This window comes from Tamandua tetradactyla, chromosome X (genome assembly GCF_023851605.1).
Source record: "Tamandua tetradactyla isolate mTamTet1 chromosome X, mTamTet1.pri, whole genome shotgun sequence".
Classification (NCBI taxonomy): domain Eukaryota; kingdom Metazoa; phylum Chordata; class Mammalia; order Pilosa; family Myrmecophagidae; genus Tamandua; species Tamandua tetradactyla.
Window position 1 is genome coordinate 5,112,164 of NC_135353.1, and position 12,372 is coordinate 5,124,535.

At 39.5% G+C, this 12,372-nt stretch overlaps 1 pseudogene; it reads left to right on the forward strand.

The window, feature by feature from the left end:
* Window positions 1–7,671: 7,671 nt before the first annotated feature.
* Window positions 7,672–8,363, forward strand: LOC143671093 (histone-lysine N-methyltransferase SUV39H2 pseudogene; annotated as a pseudogene).
* Window positions 8,364–12,372: the final 4,009 nt, after the last annotated feature.

Below are 12,372 nucleotides of genomic sequence, written 5' to 3' on the forward strand. Positions count from 1 at the left end.
CCCAATCCCCAGTTTATGTGCTCCAACCTCTCTGAGACCTGGGGCACCAAAACTCTTCCTGGCGCATGAAGCAGGACAGTCTTCTGCTTCCAGAGCAAACTCACCCTCTCCATGTGTGTGGGTGAGGCCAGTCTCCTGGACCAAGATTTCCTGGCTCCAGCAAAGTCCCTTTGGGGGAAGGGGGAGAAAGGGGAAAAAATTAAACTTCCCTGTTTGGAGAATTCCTGATATTCTCACAAGCAGTGGGGACAACCAAAGCAATAGGCTGAGTCCCCAGTCTTCGGGTTTGTTCATATGAAACTTAACCGTGCAAAGGATAGGCTAAACCTACCTAAAATTAAGCCTAAGAGTCACCCTCAGAGAGCATCTTTTGTTGCTCAGACGTGGTCTCTCTCTCTCTCAACCAACACAGCAAGCGATCTCACAGCCATCCCCCTCTATGTGGGACATGACTCCCAGGGGTATAAACCTCCCTGGCAACATGGGACAGAAATTCTATGATGAGCTGGGACTCAGCAGCAAGGGATTGAGAAAACCTTCTCGACCAAAAGGGGGAAGAGAGAAGTGAGACAAAATAAAGTGTCGGTGGCTGAGAGATTTCAAACAGAGTTGAGAGGTTATCCTGGAGGTTATGCATTATATATATATGCTCTTTTTAGTTTATGGTATATTAGAGTGGCTAGAGGGAAGTATCTGAAACTGTAGAGCTATGTTCCAGTAGTCATATTTCCTGAAGATGATTGTATAATGATATAGCTTTTGCAATGTGACTGTGTGATTGTGAAAACCTTCTGTCTGATGCTCCTTTTATCTACAGTATGGAGAGAAAAGTAAAAAACATGGATAAAGGATAAACAAGTAACAGGGGAACAAAGGTTAAAATAAATTGTGTAGATTGAAAAAAAAGATTTCCTGGCTCTAGAATTTAGTTTCCATGGTTCTGCCTTTGAAGTAATTTTTCCTTCAATATGTCTCTTTTCTGTCACTTTTAGTACAGACTGGCAGTGGTTCTGAATATACAGATCTCACAAAAAGTTTGTTGATTTTCCATGTAGCACACAGGGATCAAAACCATAAGACAATAGGACTTTCCACAAATCCTTTCTAGATAACTCCATTTCCAACCCTAGCTTTTTCTGAAATAGATAAATGGTTCCATTTTGGGTTAAATACTCACTTGAGGCCCTATTCTCTTGGGTCTCATCTTCCAGAAGCCGAGAATTTTTCAATTTCTTGTTTCTTTGTACCCAATAGTTCAGTTCTCAACTTATCTCTTTCCTACTGCATTCTACTATAAGGTGCAAGGAGAAGCCAGACTGCATGTTCCACATTTAGTATTGAAATTTCTTCAGCTATGTATCCAAGTTCATCACTCTCCAATTCTACCTTCCATCCACAAAGATCTCTTTCATTCCAGTTTGCAAAGGCACATTCATCACTTCTGACTAAAGCCTCATAGGAGGTAACTTTAGAGCATACATTTCTACCAACAGTCTCTTCAAAGCATTCTCAGCCTTCTCTTTCAAGACTCTCACAACTCTTCCAGAATCTTCACCTTATCCATTTAAAATGCCATTCCAACATGTTTGGTATTTACAAACCACAGCAGCACCCCGCTTTTCTGGTACCAAAATATTTTGGGTTTAATTGCTGCTGGAATGCAATATACCAGAAATGGGTTGGCTTTTATAAAGGGAATTTATTAAATTGCAAGTTTACAGTTCTAAGGCCATAAAAATGTACAAATTAAGGCATCCTGAGAAAGATATCTTGACTCAATAAAGTCCAATGTCTGTCACATGGGAAAGCACATGGCTGGCGTCTGTTAGTCCTTGTTCCTGGTTCCATTGCTTCCAGCTTCTGATGCCAGCGGTTTCTTTTCTAAGAATCTGTGGGCCTTCACTTAGCTCCTCTGGGACACAGAGGAGCTCTGAGCTCTGGCATCCTTAGCATCTCATGGGAAGCACATGGCGATGTCTGCTGTGCTCCAAGCATCCATGCCTAGGCATCTGCTCTCTCTGTCAGCTCTGAAACCATCTCCAAGTGTTTGCATTTTGTTGGCTCTGAAGAAACTGTCTTGCAAGAATCTGAGCTTTCTCAAAAATGTTTCTTCTCTTAATAGAGTCCAGTAAACTAATCAAGACCCACCTTGAATGGGAAGAGTAACTTCTCCATTTAATCAAAGGGTCACACCCACAACTGGGTGTATCACATCTCCATGGAAACCATCCAATAAAAAAGTTAGAATCACAATTGGGTGTGTCACATGTCTATGGAAAGAACACAGTCAAAGTCTCCTGCTAAACAATAGGTCCACTCCCACAAGATTGGGTTAGGAAAAAGAACATGGCTTTTCTATGGTACATAACAATTGAAAGCAAGAAGAGATGGCAAACAAGTTCTTCTGGGTGCGCTGATGCCAGGCAGCACAGGATGGACAGGCACAAACTGGAAAGATATCCAAGATGGAGAAGACTGGAGTCGACTCATGTAGAGTGATGTGGACGGGGGTTTCATGAGCAAAGAAATTTATAGCTGCTAAGACCCCAATTTGCTCATTATTAGATGTACCTATATTATAGAGACATACAGAGAGGGAATATTGAACCCAAGAGTGTGAAAATGAAGAGGGTCTTGTTCCCAGCCCTGGTTTCTACTTTTGGTGGATCCTGGAAGTTCTAACACTACTACATCATGGCCTGATTATAATCAAGCCCTGAAATTTCTAGTTATATCTTGTTTCAGGATTCTGTTCACCACCCGTCTTCCTTTCAATGTCTTTTGTCAAAAATTACGGTGATGGCATTTAGTGTATAAAGGGAATTTGCAGTAACTTTTGTGTTCCTAAATGAAAAAGTGCTTTAACAAACACTTATTATGTCGTGGGCTCTGTGACATGTGTTGTGGATAGCATGAGGAATGGAAGAGACATGGTCATTGATCTCATGGGATTACTTTCTATTAAGGAAAAGAGATAAGATAGAAATAAATCCATAGGCATAAAACAAATGTCTTAAAATAATAATACTCATGAAGACAAACTAGCAAAATGGCAATTGACTGGAGTGAGGGTGAGAGAAATAACCTTTGAGCTGAGAACTGAATGTTGAGAGGGAAGAAGCCAGGCAAAAGATCTGGGAAAAAATCCTTTGAGGCATAGGAGAGAGTAGGTAAAAATTCCTGAGGCAGGAATGAGCTTACATTGTCTGAGGAGCAGTAACGGGGGTCAATGCAGCTGCTTCAGAGTGAAAGAGGAGGACGGAGAGTAGTAGGAGATGAGATTAGAGAGGTAGACGGAAAGAGGTCACCTAGGGACTGGTGGTTCATGGTAATTGTTTGGGATTTAAATGTTCTGTGGCTTCTAGCCAAGGCACAAGATAAATGCCAAACCAATCCAATGCACCCTTTCTGGGGATTTTTCTTTTGATTGTATAGCAGCTTTATTGAGATATAATTCACATACTGTACAATTCACCCATTTAAAGTGTAAAATTAAATGGTTTTTTTTTAGTATATTCACAGAGTTGTGCAAATATCACTACAATTTTAGAACATTTTCAGCACTTCAAAGAGAAACCCTATACCCATTTGCAACCACTCCACATGCCTCTCTCAGCCCTGGGCAACCACCGATCTACTTTCTGTCTCTATTGGTCTGCATTTTCTCAACATTTCATATAAATGGAATCATACAATATGTGGCACTTTGTGGCTGGCTTCTTAGGTTTAACATAATGTTTTCAAGGTTTATCATGTAGCATGTGACAGAATATCACTCTTACTATGGCTGAATAATAGTCTATTGCAAGGATATACTACATTTTGTTTTCTAATCCTCACTTGATGAAGCTTTGGATTGTTTCCTCTTTGGCTATAATGGATAATGCCACCATAAAAATGCACTTACAAGATGTTTTTGTGGACATATATTTTCACTTTTCTTGGATATACTCAGGAATGGATTTGCTGTATCATATGGTAATTATGTTTAATGTTTTAATGAACTGCCAAAACTGTTCTTCATGGTGGCTGCACCATTTTAGACTCCCAAAAATCAAAGTATGAGAGGTCCAATTTCTCCACATCCTGACCAACACTTATTATCTTTCATATTAGTTATTGCCATCACAGTGTGTGTGAAGTGGTATCTCATTAGAGTTTTGATTTGCACTTCTCTGATGGATATTGATATTGTCATAGGTTGAGTTATGCACCCCACAAAAAGCATGTTCCTAATCATAATCCATTCCTGTGGGTGTGAATATCACTGGAGGCTAGATTAAGAAAAAGTCGTGAGGAGTAGAAGCCATAGGTAAACAGGACCCAGAAGAGAAAGGAGAGGGTATCACCATTAGGAAGGAAAGCCAAGGAATCCCAAGGATTAGCCAGCCAGCTAGAAGAATACTGGCCCTGGGAGGAAGTAAGCCTTCCAGCCTCTGAAACTGCAAGTCTATAGATTCCTGTTGTTTACCCCAACTCACTGTATGGTACTTGTCTTAGCAGCCTGGAAACCAAGGCAGTTTTTGATACAAATCTAGGGAGCTGCTATTATAAGTACCTAAAAATGTAGAGTCGATTTGGAATTGGGTAATGGGTAGAGGCAGGAGGAATTGTGAGGTTCTTGAAAAAAGGAGCCTAGATTGCTTCGAAGAGACTGTCATTAGAAATATGACCTCTAAAGTCCCTCCAGTAAGGCCTTAGAAGGAAATGATAAACATGATTTGGAAACTGAATAGAATGTGATCCTTGTTATAAAGTAGCAGAGAACTTGCTGAAATTTTGTCCTAATGTCATACCGAAAGTGGAACTTGTGAGCAATGAACTTGGATATTTAGATGAGGAGATTTCCCAGCTAAGTGTAGAAGGTGCTGCAGCCTGTTTTCACATTGATGCTCATAGTAAAATGCAAGAAGAAAGGGATACACTGAGAATTAATCTCTTAAGTACAAAGGAACCAGAAACTGATGGTTTTGAAAATTCTCAGCCTATCCAAATAGCATTCTCTGAAACTGGGCAGAAGCAGCTCTTGAGGGCCTTCCCTGAACTTCCAGGAAGAGAGTCCCAGAGACAAAGCTCCACATGAGGGTTTAACTGAATAAGTATTTACTAAAGAATGTGTGGCTAAACATGGATCCAATCAGCCATGTTAGTGAAAATCAGGATTTGAAATGCTGTTATCCAGGAAAGATCTGTGGAAATCCCTTTTGTCTGATGGTTTGGACCCCATTGAACTACACATAACACTGACAAGGGTTTCATGAAGTTTTATGACTAGAAGCACTTCCATTCTTGACTGAAAGAGACAGAATAGAGATGAACTGAAGGGAGAATGACTTGAAGGGCAGAACCATGGAAGCAGAGATCTGGAGCAAAAAGATATCCTTGGCCCAAGAGTGTGAACACACCCACATGTGTGGAAAGAGTGGATCCACACTTGTTCTTGGGTTAGGCAACGTATCTGGCTCAGTGCTTGGAGGGTACAGGGCTTCCTCCCTGATGTTTTAGGAGAGTTCAACCACCATGCCAAATGTTTAGAGCGGATGGGGCCTACACAGTTTTCTGGCAGAGCAAGGCTGCCACTCAAGTGCTTGGAGAAGGTGGAGCCTAGGACCCAGCATTTGGGTAGACCATGGCCACTGTGTGAATTCTTAGAAGGGGTGAGGTTGCCACTCCCAGCTCTGAAGGACCCAACTTTTCTCCATTCTCTCACACATGCCTCTTCCTTTCCTTCCTTCCCTACCTATGAAAAGAGACCTTGCAGAGAAACACACTAAATTGGAAGTAGGGGATTTTTAAATATTAATTTCATTTTAATCACAACCATCTCTGTGCCATTGATGCTGTTGTATCTTGTAGTGTTTTCATATGGCAAGGTCTCTTGAACCTGGCCTCAGTGCTTTTGGTTCCAGCTCCTATTCAGTTTTAGCTAATGGCCGAAATTTCTTAGGTTTTCTCCACTCACTTCACTTTCCTTGAAATTGTACTGGCATGAGAAGACTTTTTCTTTGCACTCTAGGAACAAGTCTTTTTATTCCCCTCTATATCTTCTTCAACTGTGAGGGAAACAGGATGATGCCTGAAAGATATTGAGGTAGAAGAAGAAAATGGGGGCTGAATGTTAAAAGGGGCTTAAGAGCACTGGATGAGTAGGGAAATTGAGTCAGGAAAGCATAAGATAGGAGTCTTGGGGCAGTGGGAATCAATGGGGAATAAAAGGAAGAGTTTGCATAAGGAGGTATCACCTTGCCACTCTTTCTGAACGTGGAGAATATCACTTAAAAAAACCTGTAAGCTGATTCCTGGCCCATGCACTTCCCAAAAACAAACCAACAAGCAAATGAAAGAAAAAGCAAATAAACAAAAATTCAACAAATGGTACTACAAGAACAGGGTACTCACATGGAAAAAGAATGAAATGTGACCCCCACCATACAGCATACAGAAAAAAACAACAAAAAAATCCAAGAAACTATAAGACTGAACAAAATGGAAATTATGGAATTGAAAAGTAGAGTAGTTGGAAAACAATTCATAAGCGAGGCACAACAGAAGATTTTAATTGAAAAATAAAAAAAGTCGCTGAGGGCAGTGCACTGGTGGCTCAGTGGCAGAATTTTTACCTGCTATGCTGAAGACCTGGCTTTGATTTCCAGAGCCTGCCCATGTAAATCAACAACAATAAAAAAAATTGCCAAGCATGAAGATTGATTGATAGAAATTATGCAATGAAAAGAAGAGATGAATAAAGAATAAATAAAAATTAACGGGGTTTGCACATCATAGTAAAAATGTTGAAAGGGAAAGATAAGGAGAAAATCTTGACAACAGCAAGGGAAAGATGGCTTGTCACTTACATGTGAAGATCAGTAAGATTAAGAGCAGATTTATCAGAAGAACAGTAGAAGCCAGAATGCAGTGGGATAACATATTCAAAGTACTCAAAGCAATGAACTGTCAACCATGATTCCTGTATCCAGCTAATTAAAATATTGTTGGATAAATAAAAGCAGAGAATTCATTGTTAGCAGAACAGCCTTTCAGGAAATACTAAAGGAAGGTCTTCAGACTGAAAGCAGGGAACCCAAGGTTGTAATCTGAAACTGCACTCACACACACAAACTCACATAATAAATAAAGGTATTATACCATTATAAATGACAATATAAATGCATATTTTCCTCCTCTTGATTGATTTAAAGAGAGATTGTCTAAAGCAATATTATATCATATATTGTTCAGCTTTAACAAACAGAAATGGAATATATTTCCCATAATATCACAAAGGAGGTGAATGGAAAGCAGTTTATTTGGGCTAAGGAAATGATCCAAATGTATCTCAAATAAACAAGAACAAATGACCAGAACCAGAAATGATAAATAAAAGGCTAATTTAGCAAGTGCTAGGAATAAATATTTCCTCCCCTTTTTTGCTTTGCTTTTTTAAAAGACATAAAATTATATTGAAATTTTAATAAAATTATATGAAATAATAATTGCAACTATCATTTATACATTTATAGATGTAATATGCTTTTAAATAAAACCATAAAAGGGGAGAAATGAATTTGAGCTGTGCAGGAGTAGCATATCAATATCTGACTGAAATTAATTTGGTATAAATAAGAAGCTGATTCTCACAAGTTAAAAAGTATATGGTGGGGAGTCTGCAAGATGGCGGCAGCCAGGCCTGATGCGCGTCGAGCTTGCTGTGTGCCTTGCCTAGTTTCACTTGATACGCTTCAGGAATTATGTAGAAAAGAAAAGCTCACATGTAAATCCATTGGAATCACCAAAAGGAATCTAAACAATTATGAGGTGGAATACTTGTGTGACTACAAGGTAGTAAAGGATATGGAATATTATCTCGTAAAATGGAAAGGATGGCCAGATTCTACAAATACTTGGGAACCTTTGCAAAATCTGAAATGTCCATTACTACTTCAGCAGTTCTCTAATGACAAGCAGAACTATTTATCTCAGGTAATTACAAGTGAAGAACTGAACGACAGGGGCAGCTATATGACAACAAAGGAATTACATACCACTTTGATCTGGACTATGAATCGGATGAATTCACAGTAGATGCAGCACCATATGGAAATGTATCTCATTTTGTGAATCACAGTTGTGACCCAAATCTTCAGGTGTTCAATGGTTTCATTGATAACCTTGATGCTCGTCTTCCCCGAATAGCATTATTTTCCACCAGAACCATAAATGCTGGAGAAAAGTTGACTTTTGATTATCAAATGAAAGGTTCTGGAGATATATCTTCAAATTCTATTGACCACAGCCCAGCCAAAAAGAGGGTCAGAACTGTGTGCGAATGTGGAGCTGTGACTTGCAGAGGCTACCTCAACTGAATTTTCAGGAAATAGAAATGATGATAATTGTAGTTTTTTTTAATGTGAATATTTTTTCATACTATCAAGATTATACCTGTGTTAATTTACAGTTCATATTTCAAAACTTATCCAAAAGCATTACTGACGTTTCTGAAGAGAGGAGTATCAGCCCACACAGAAGAATTTGAAGTGTGCATTTTTAATGGTTGGATGCCAAACATGGAAGGAAAACTATTTACAGATCAGCATATGTGTACTTAAAAAGTCTGTGTGAATAGAGAAATACCTCCTTCATTATATGAGAAGTGTTAACCTGATGATGTAGCAGTTGCCAAGATCAAACATTCAATTTGCCCTATACCTTGAGTTTGAAGATATAGTTATTTCAATTTGGGCAAATATACAAATTCTATTTTTGTTATTATATTGTCATTCTATTTACCTGCTTAATACTTGCTGTACTTGTATGTGAGACAAATAAGTGATTCTGAATTTTATATCTATTTTATACTTCTATCATTAAAACATTGGCATTTTAATGAAAAAAAAAGTATATGGTGGTTCTGGGAAAATGGCCAAATAGGGTAGCTCCGTGGAAAAGTTAGAGAAAGGATGGGGGGGACAACTGAGATGGTGATCCAAGAATGCAAATGACCTGGGAGAGCCTTCTGCACCACATAGGGTGGTCCTGGTTGCAGAGGCCGAGGAACTGAGAAGCAGAAAGCTGGAGCCTGGCACAAAGCCTACAGGAGTGCATGGACGGGGGGCCGGGGACTTGGAAGTAAGCCATGCTGCATTCCTTGAATGCCCTACCTTCACCAACACAGCACCATTACCCACCACTCACCCCACACCGCACGCACCTAAACCCCATCACCCACCCCCACTCCCTGCACTCCAAGCACCCCTGCCCCACCAACCCCCAGTGTGTGTACCTATCCCACACCGCACCCCAAGTGCAGCCCCATCCACCTCTCCTGCACCCCTCCCAAGCACTACCAACCTCATCCTGTTTCCTGCACACTGTTGCCAGTGCATAAAGGCTGCAGGCGCATACCTTTACATCCAGGTTACCCCCGCCCCTGCCCATAGTGTCACCAAGCTTCAACCCGCCCCCCCATGAGCTCTATGCATCAGTTTATGGCACACCTAGATTCGTGCATGCGCTTGGCCCTCAGCCACACTTTCCAGCTCTAAGAAAGCACTGACCTGCACAGCCAAGTCAGATCTTCCTCAATCGATGAAGGCATAAAGCCGACCTGCTGCCACAGCTCTATGCATACACACAAAGGACTCTGTGCTCTAGACCAGCACACACCAGGCTCATGCCCCCCAGACCTCTGTACCCACACAGCTACATCCACTGGGCACCCACGTTCACAAGCACCAGTGTAACATCCCCAACCTATGCCTATACCTGCCTTGCAATGAATTACTGCACTGTCGTACCCCGCCCTGTACCCTGCACCCTGCTGTATATCCATCCCACAAGCACAAGGGTTTAGACTACTGAAAGAAATCAACTCCCAAAGTAAATCAATCAAGATGTTTACATGCCACAAAGACAGCAGAAGATCACTAAGCATGTCACGATGTAGACAGATATAGTCCTGCCTAATGACTGAATAAAACACAAAAGGAGACATAGACATTGGAACAACTAATCAAAGATTTTCACATAAATCTACTTAATAAAATAAGTGGAATGGCAAACGACATAAAGGAGATTAAGAAGACAGTAGAAGAGCTTAAAGAGGAATTTGAAAAAATAAATTTAAAAACAGCAGATATCACAGAGATTAAAGACTCTGTTGACCAAATAAGAAAACATTCTACAGCCACACAATGGCAGATTTGAAGAGTCAGAAGAAAGAATAAATGATTATAGAGGACATGGGTAACTGACTTTGAAAACTCAATACAGCAAATGGCAAGAGAGATGGAAAATTTTGAATTGGATCTCAGGGAAATAATAGACAAAACAAAGCACAAATAAAAGAATCATTGGTGATCCAGAAGGAGCATAAAGGAGTAAAGGTCTAGGAAGAATAGTGGAGGATATAATGGGGGAAAACTTCCCAACCCTTATAAAGGACATAAATATATAAATCAAAGAAGCCCAATGAGCTCCAAACAGAATAAATCCAAATAGGCCTTCCCCAAGACACACACTAATCAGTCTGTCAAATGAAGAGAAGCAAAAAATTCTGAAAGTGGCAAGACAAATGCAATCTACTACATACAAAGGAAACCATAGAAGACTGAGTTCAGACTACTTAACTAGCACCATGGAGGGGAGAAGCAGTGGTATGATATATTTAAGATCCTGAAAGAGAAAGACTTCCAGCCAAGAATTCTGTACCCAGCCAAATTGGTCTTCAAAACTGCGGAGAGATTAAAGTTTTCACAGGCAAACAAGCCCTGAAAGAATTTGTCAACAAGAGACCAGCCCTACAAGGAATATTAATGGGAGTTCTGTTGGCTGAAGCAAAAAGACAGGAGAAGGAGGTCTGGAAGAGGGCACAGAGTTGAAGAGTACCAGTAAGGATAACTTAAATGATAAAAAGAGAAAGAGGGAAAATAATATATAGATCTGACTATTAAAATCCAAAAGAAAAGATGGTGGATTCAAGAAACGCCTTTTCAGTAATAACTTTGAATGTTAACGGACTAAACTTACCAATTAAAAGATACAGATTGACAGAATGGATTAAAATAATCCAGCTATATGTTGCTTACAAAGAGCCTCATCTTAGACACAAGGATACAAATAGATTGAAAGTGAAAGGATGGAAAAAGATTTTCCATGCAAGTTGTAACCAAAAGAAAGTAGGAATAGCTATACTGATATCGGACGAAATAGTCTTTAAATGTAAAGACATCATAAGAGACAAAGAAGAACAACATATACTAATTAAAGGGTCAATTAACCAAGAAGACATAACAATCACACATGTTTATGCTCCCAATCAGGGAGTTCCAAAGTACATGAGACAGACATTGGCAAAACTGAAGGGAGCAATAGTTGCTTCAACAATAATAGTAGGAGATTCCAATACACCACTCTCCTCTAAAGATAGAACAACAAGGCAAAAGACTAACAAGGAAATAGAGAAGTTAAATAACTTGATAAATGAATTAGACCTAACAGACATATATAGGTCATTGCACCCCAAAGCACAAGATTATACAGTCTTCTCTAGTGCTCATGGAACATTCTCCAGGATAGATCATATGCTGGGGCACAAAACAGGTCTTTATAAATTTAAAAATATTGAAATTATTCAAAGCAGCTTCTCTGATCATAATGTAATGCAGCTGGATCTCAACAATCACCAAAAAATGAGAACATTCACAAACATATGGAGATTAAATAACACACTCTTGAAAAATAGTGGATCAAAGAAGAAATTGTTAAAGAAATCAGTAGCTGTCTGGAGATGAATGAAAATGAGAATACAACATTTCAGAACTTATAGGATGTGGCAAAAGCTGTGCTGAGAGGGAAATTTATTGGTCTGAATGCCCATATTAAAAAACAAGAAAGGAGCCACGGTGACTCAGCAGGCAAGAATGCTCGCCTGCCATGCCAGAGGACCTGGGTTCAGTTCCCGGTGCCTGCCCACGTAAAAAATAAATAAATAAAAAAAATAAACAAGAAAGAACAAAAATTGGCGACTCAAAAGGACACCTGAAGGAACTTGAGAAACAACAGCAAACTAACCCCAAAGCAAATAGAATAAGAGAAAGAACAAAGATTAAAGCAGAGATAAATGAATGGAAGAACAAAAGAACAATAGAAAGAATCAATAAAATAAAAAGTTGATTCTTTGAGAAAATCAATAAAATTAATGGGCCACTAGCAAGACTGACAAAGAAAAAAGGAGAGAGGATGCAAAAATAAAAACAAAATCAGAAATGAGAAGGGGTGTGTTACCACAGACCCTGAAGAAATAAAAGAAACCATAAGAGGATACTATGAGCAACTATACACCAACAAACTATACAACTCAGATGAAATGGACAA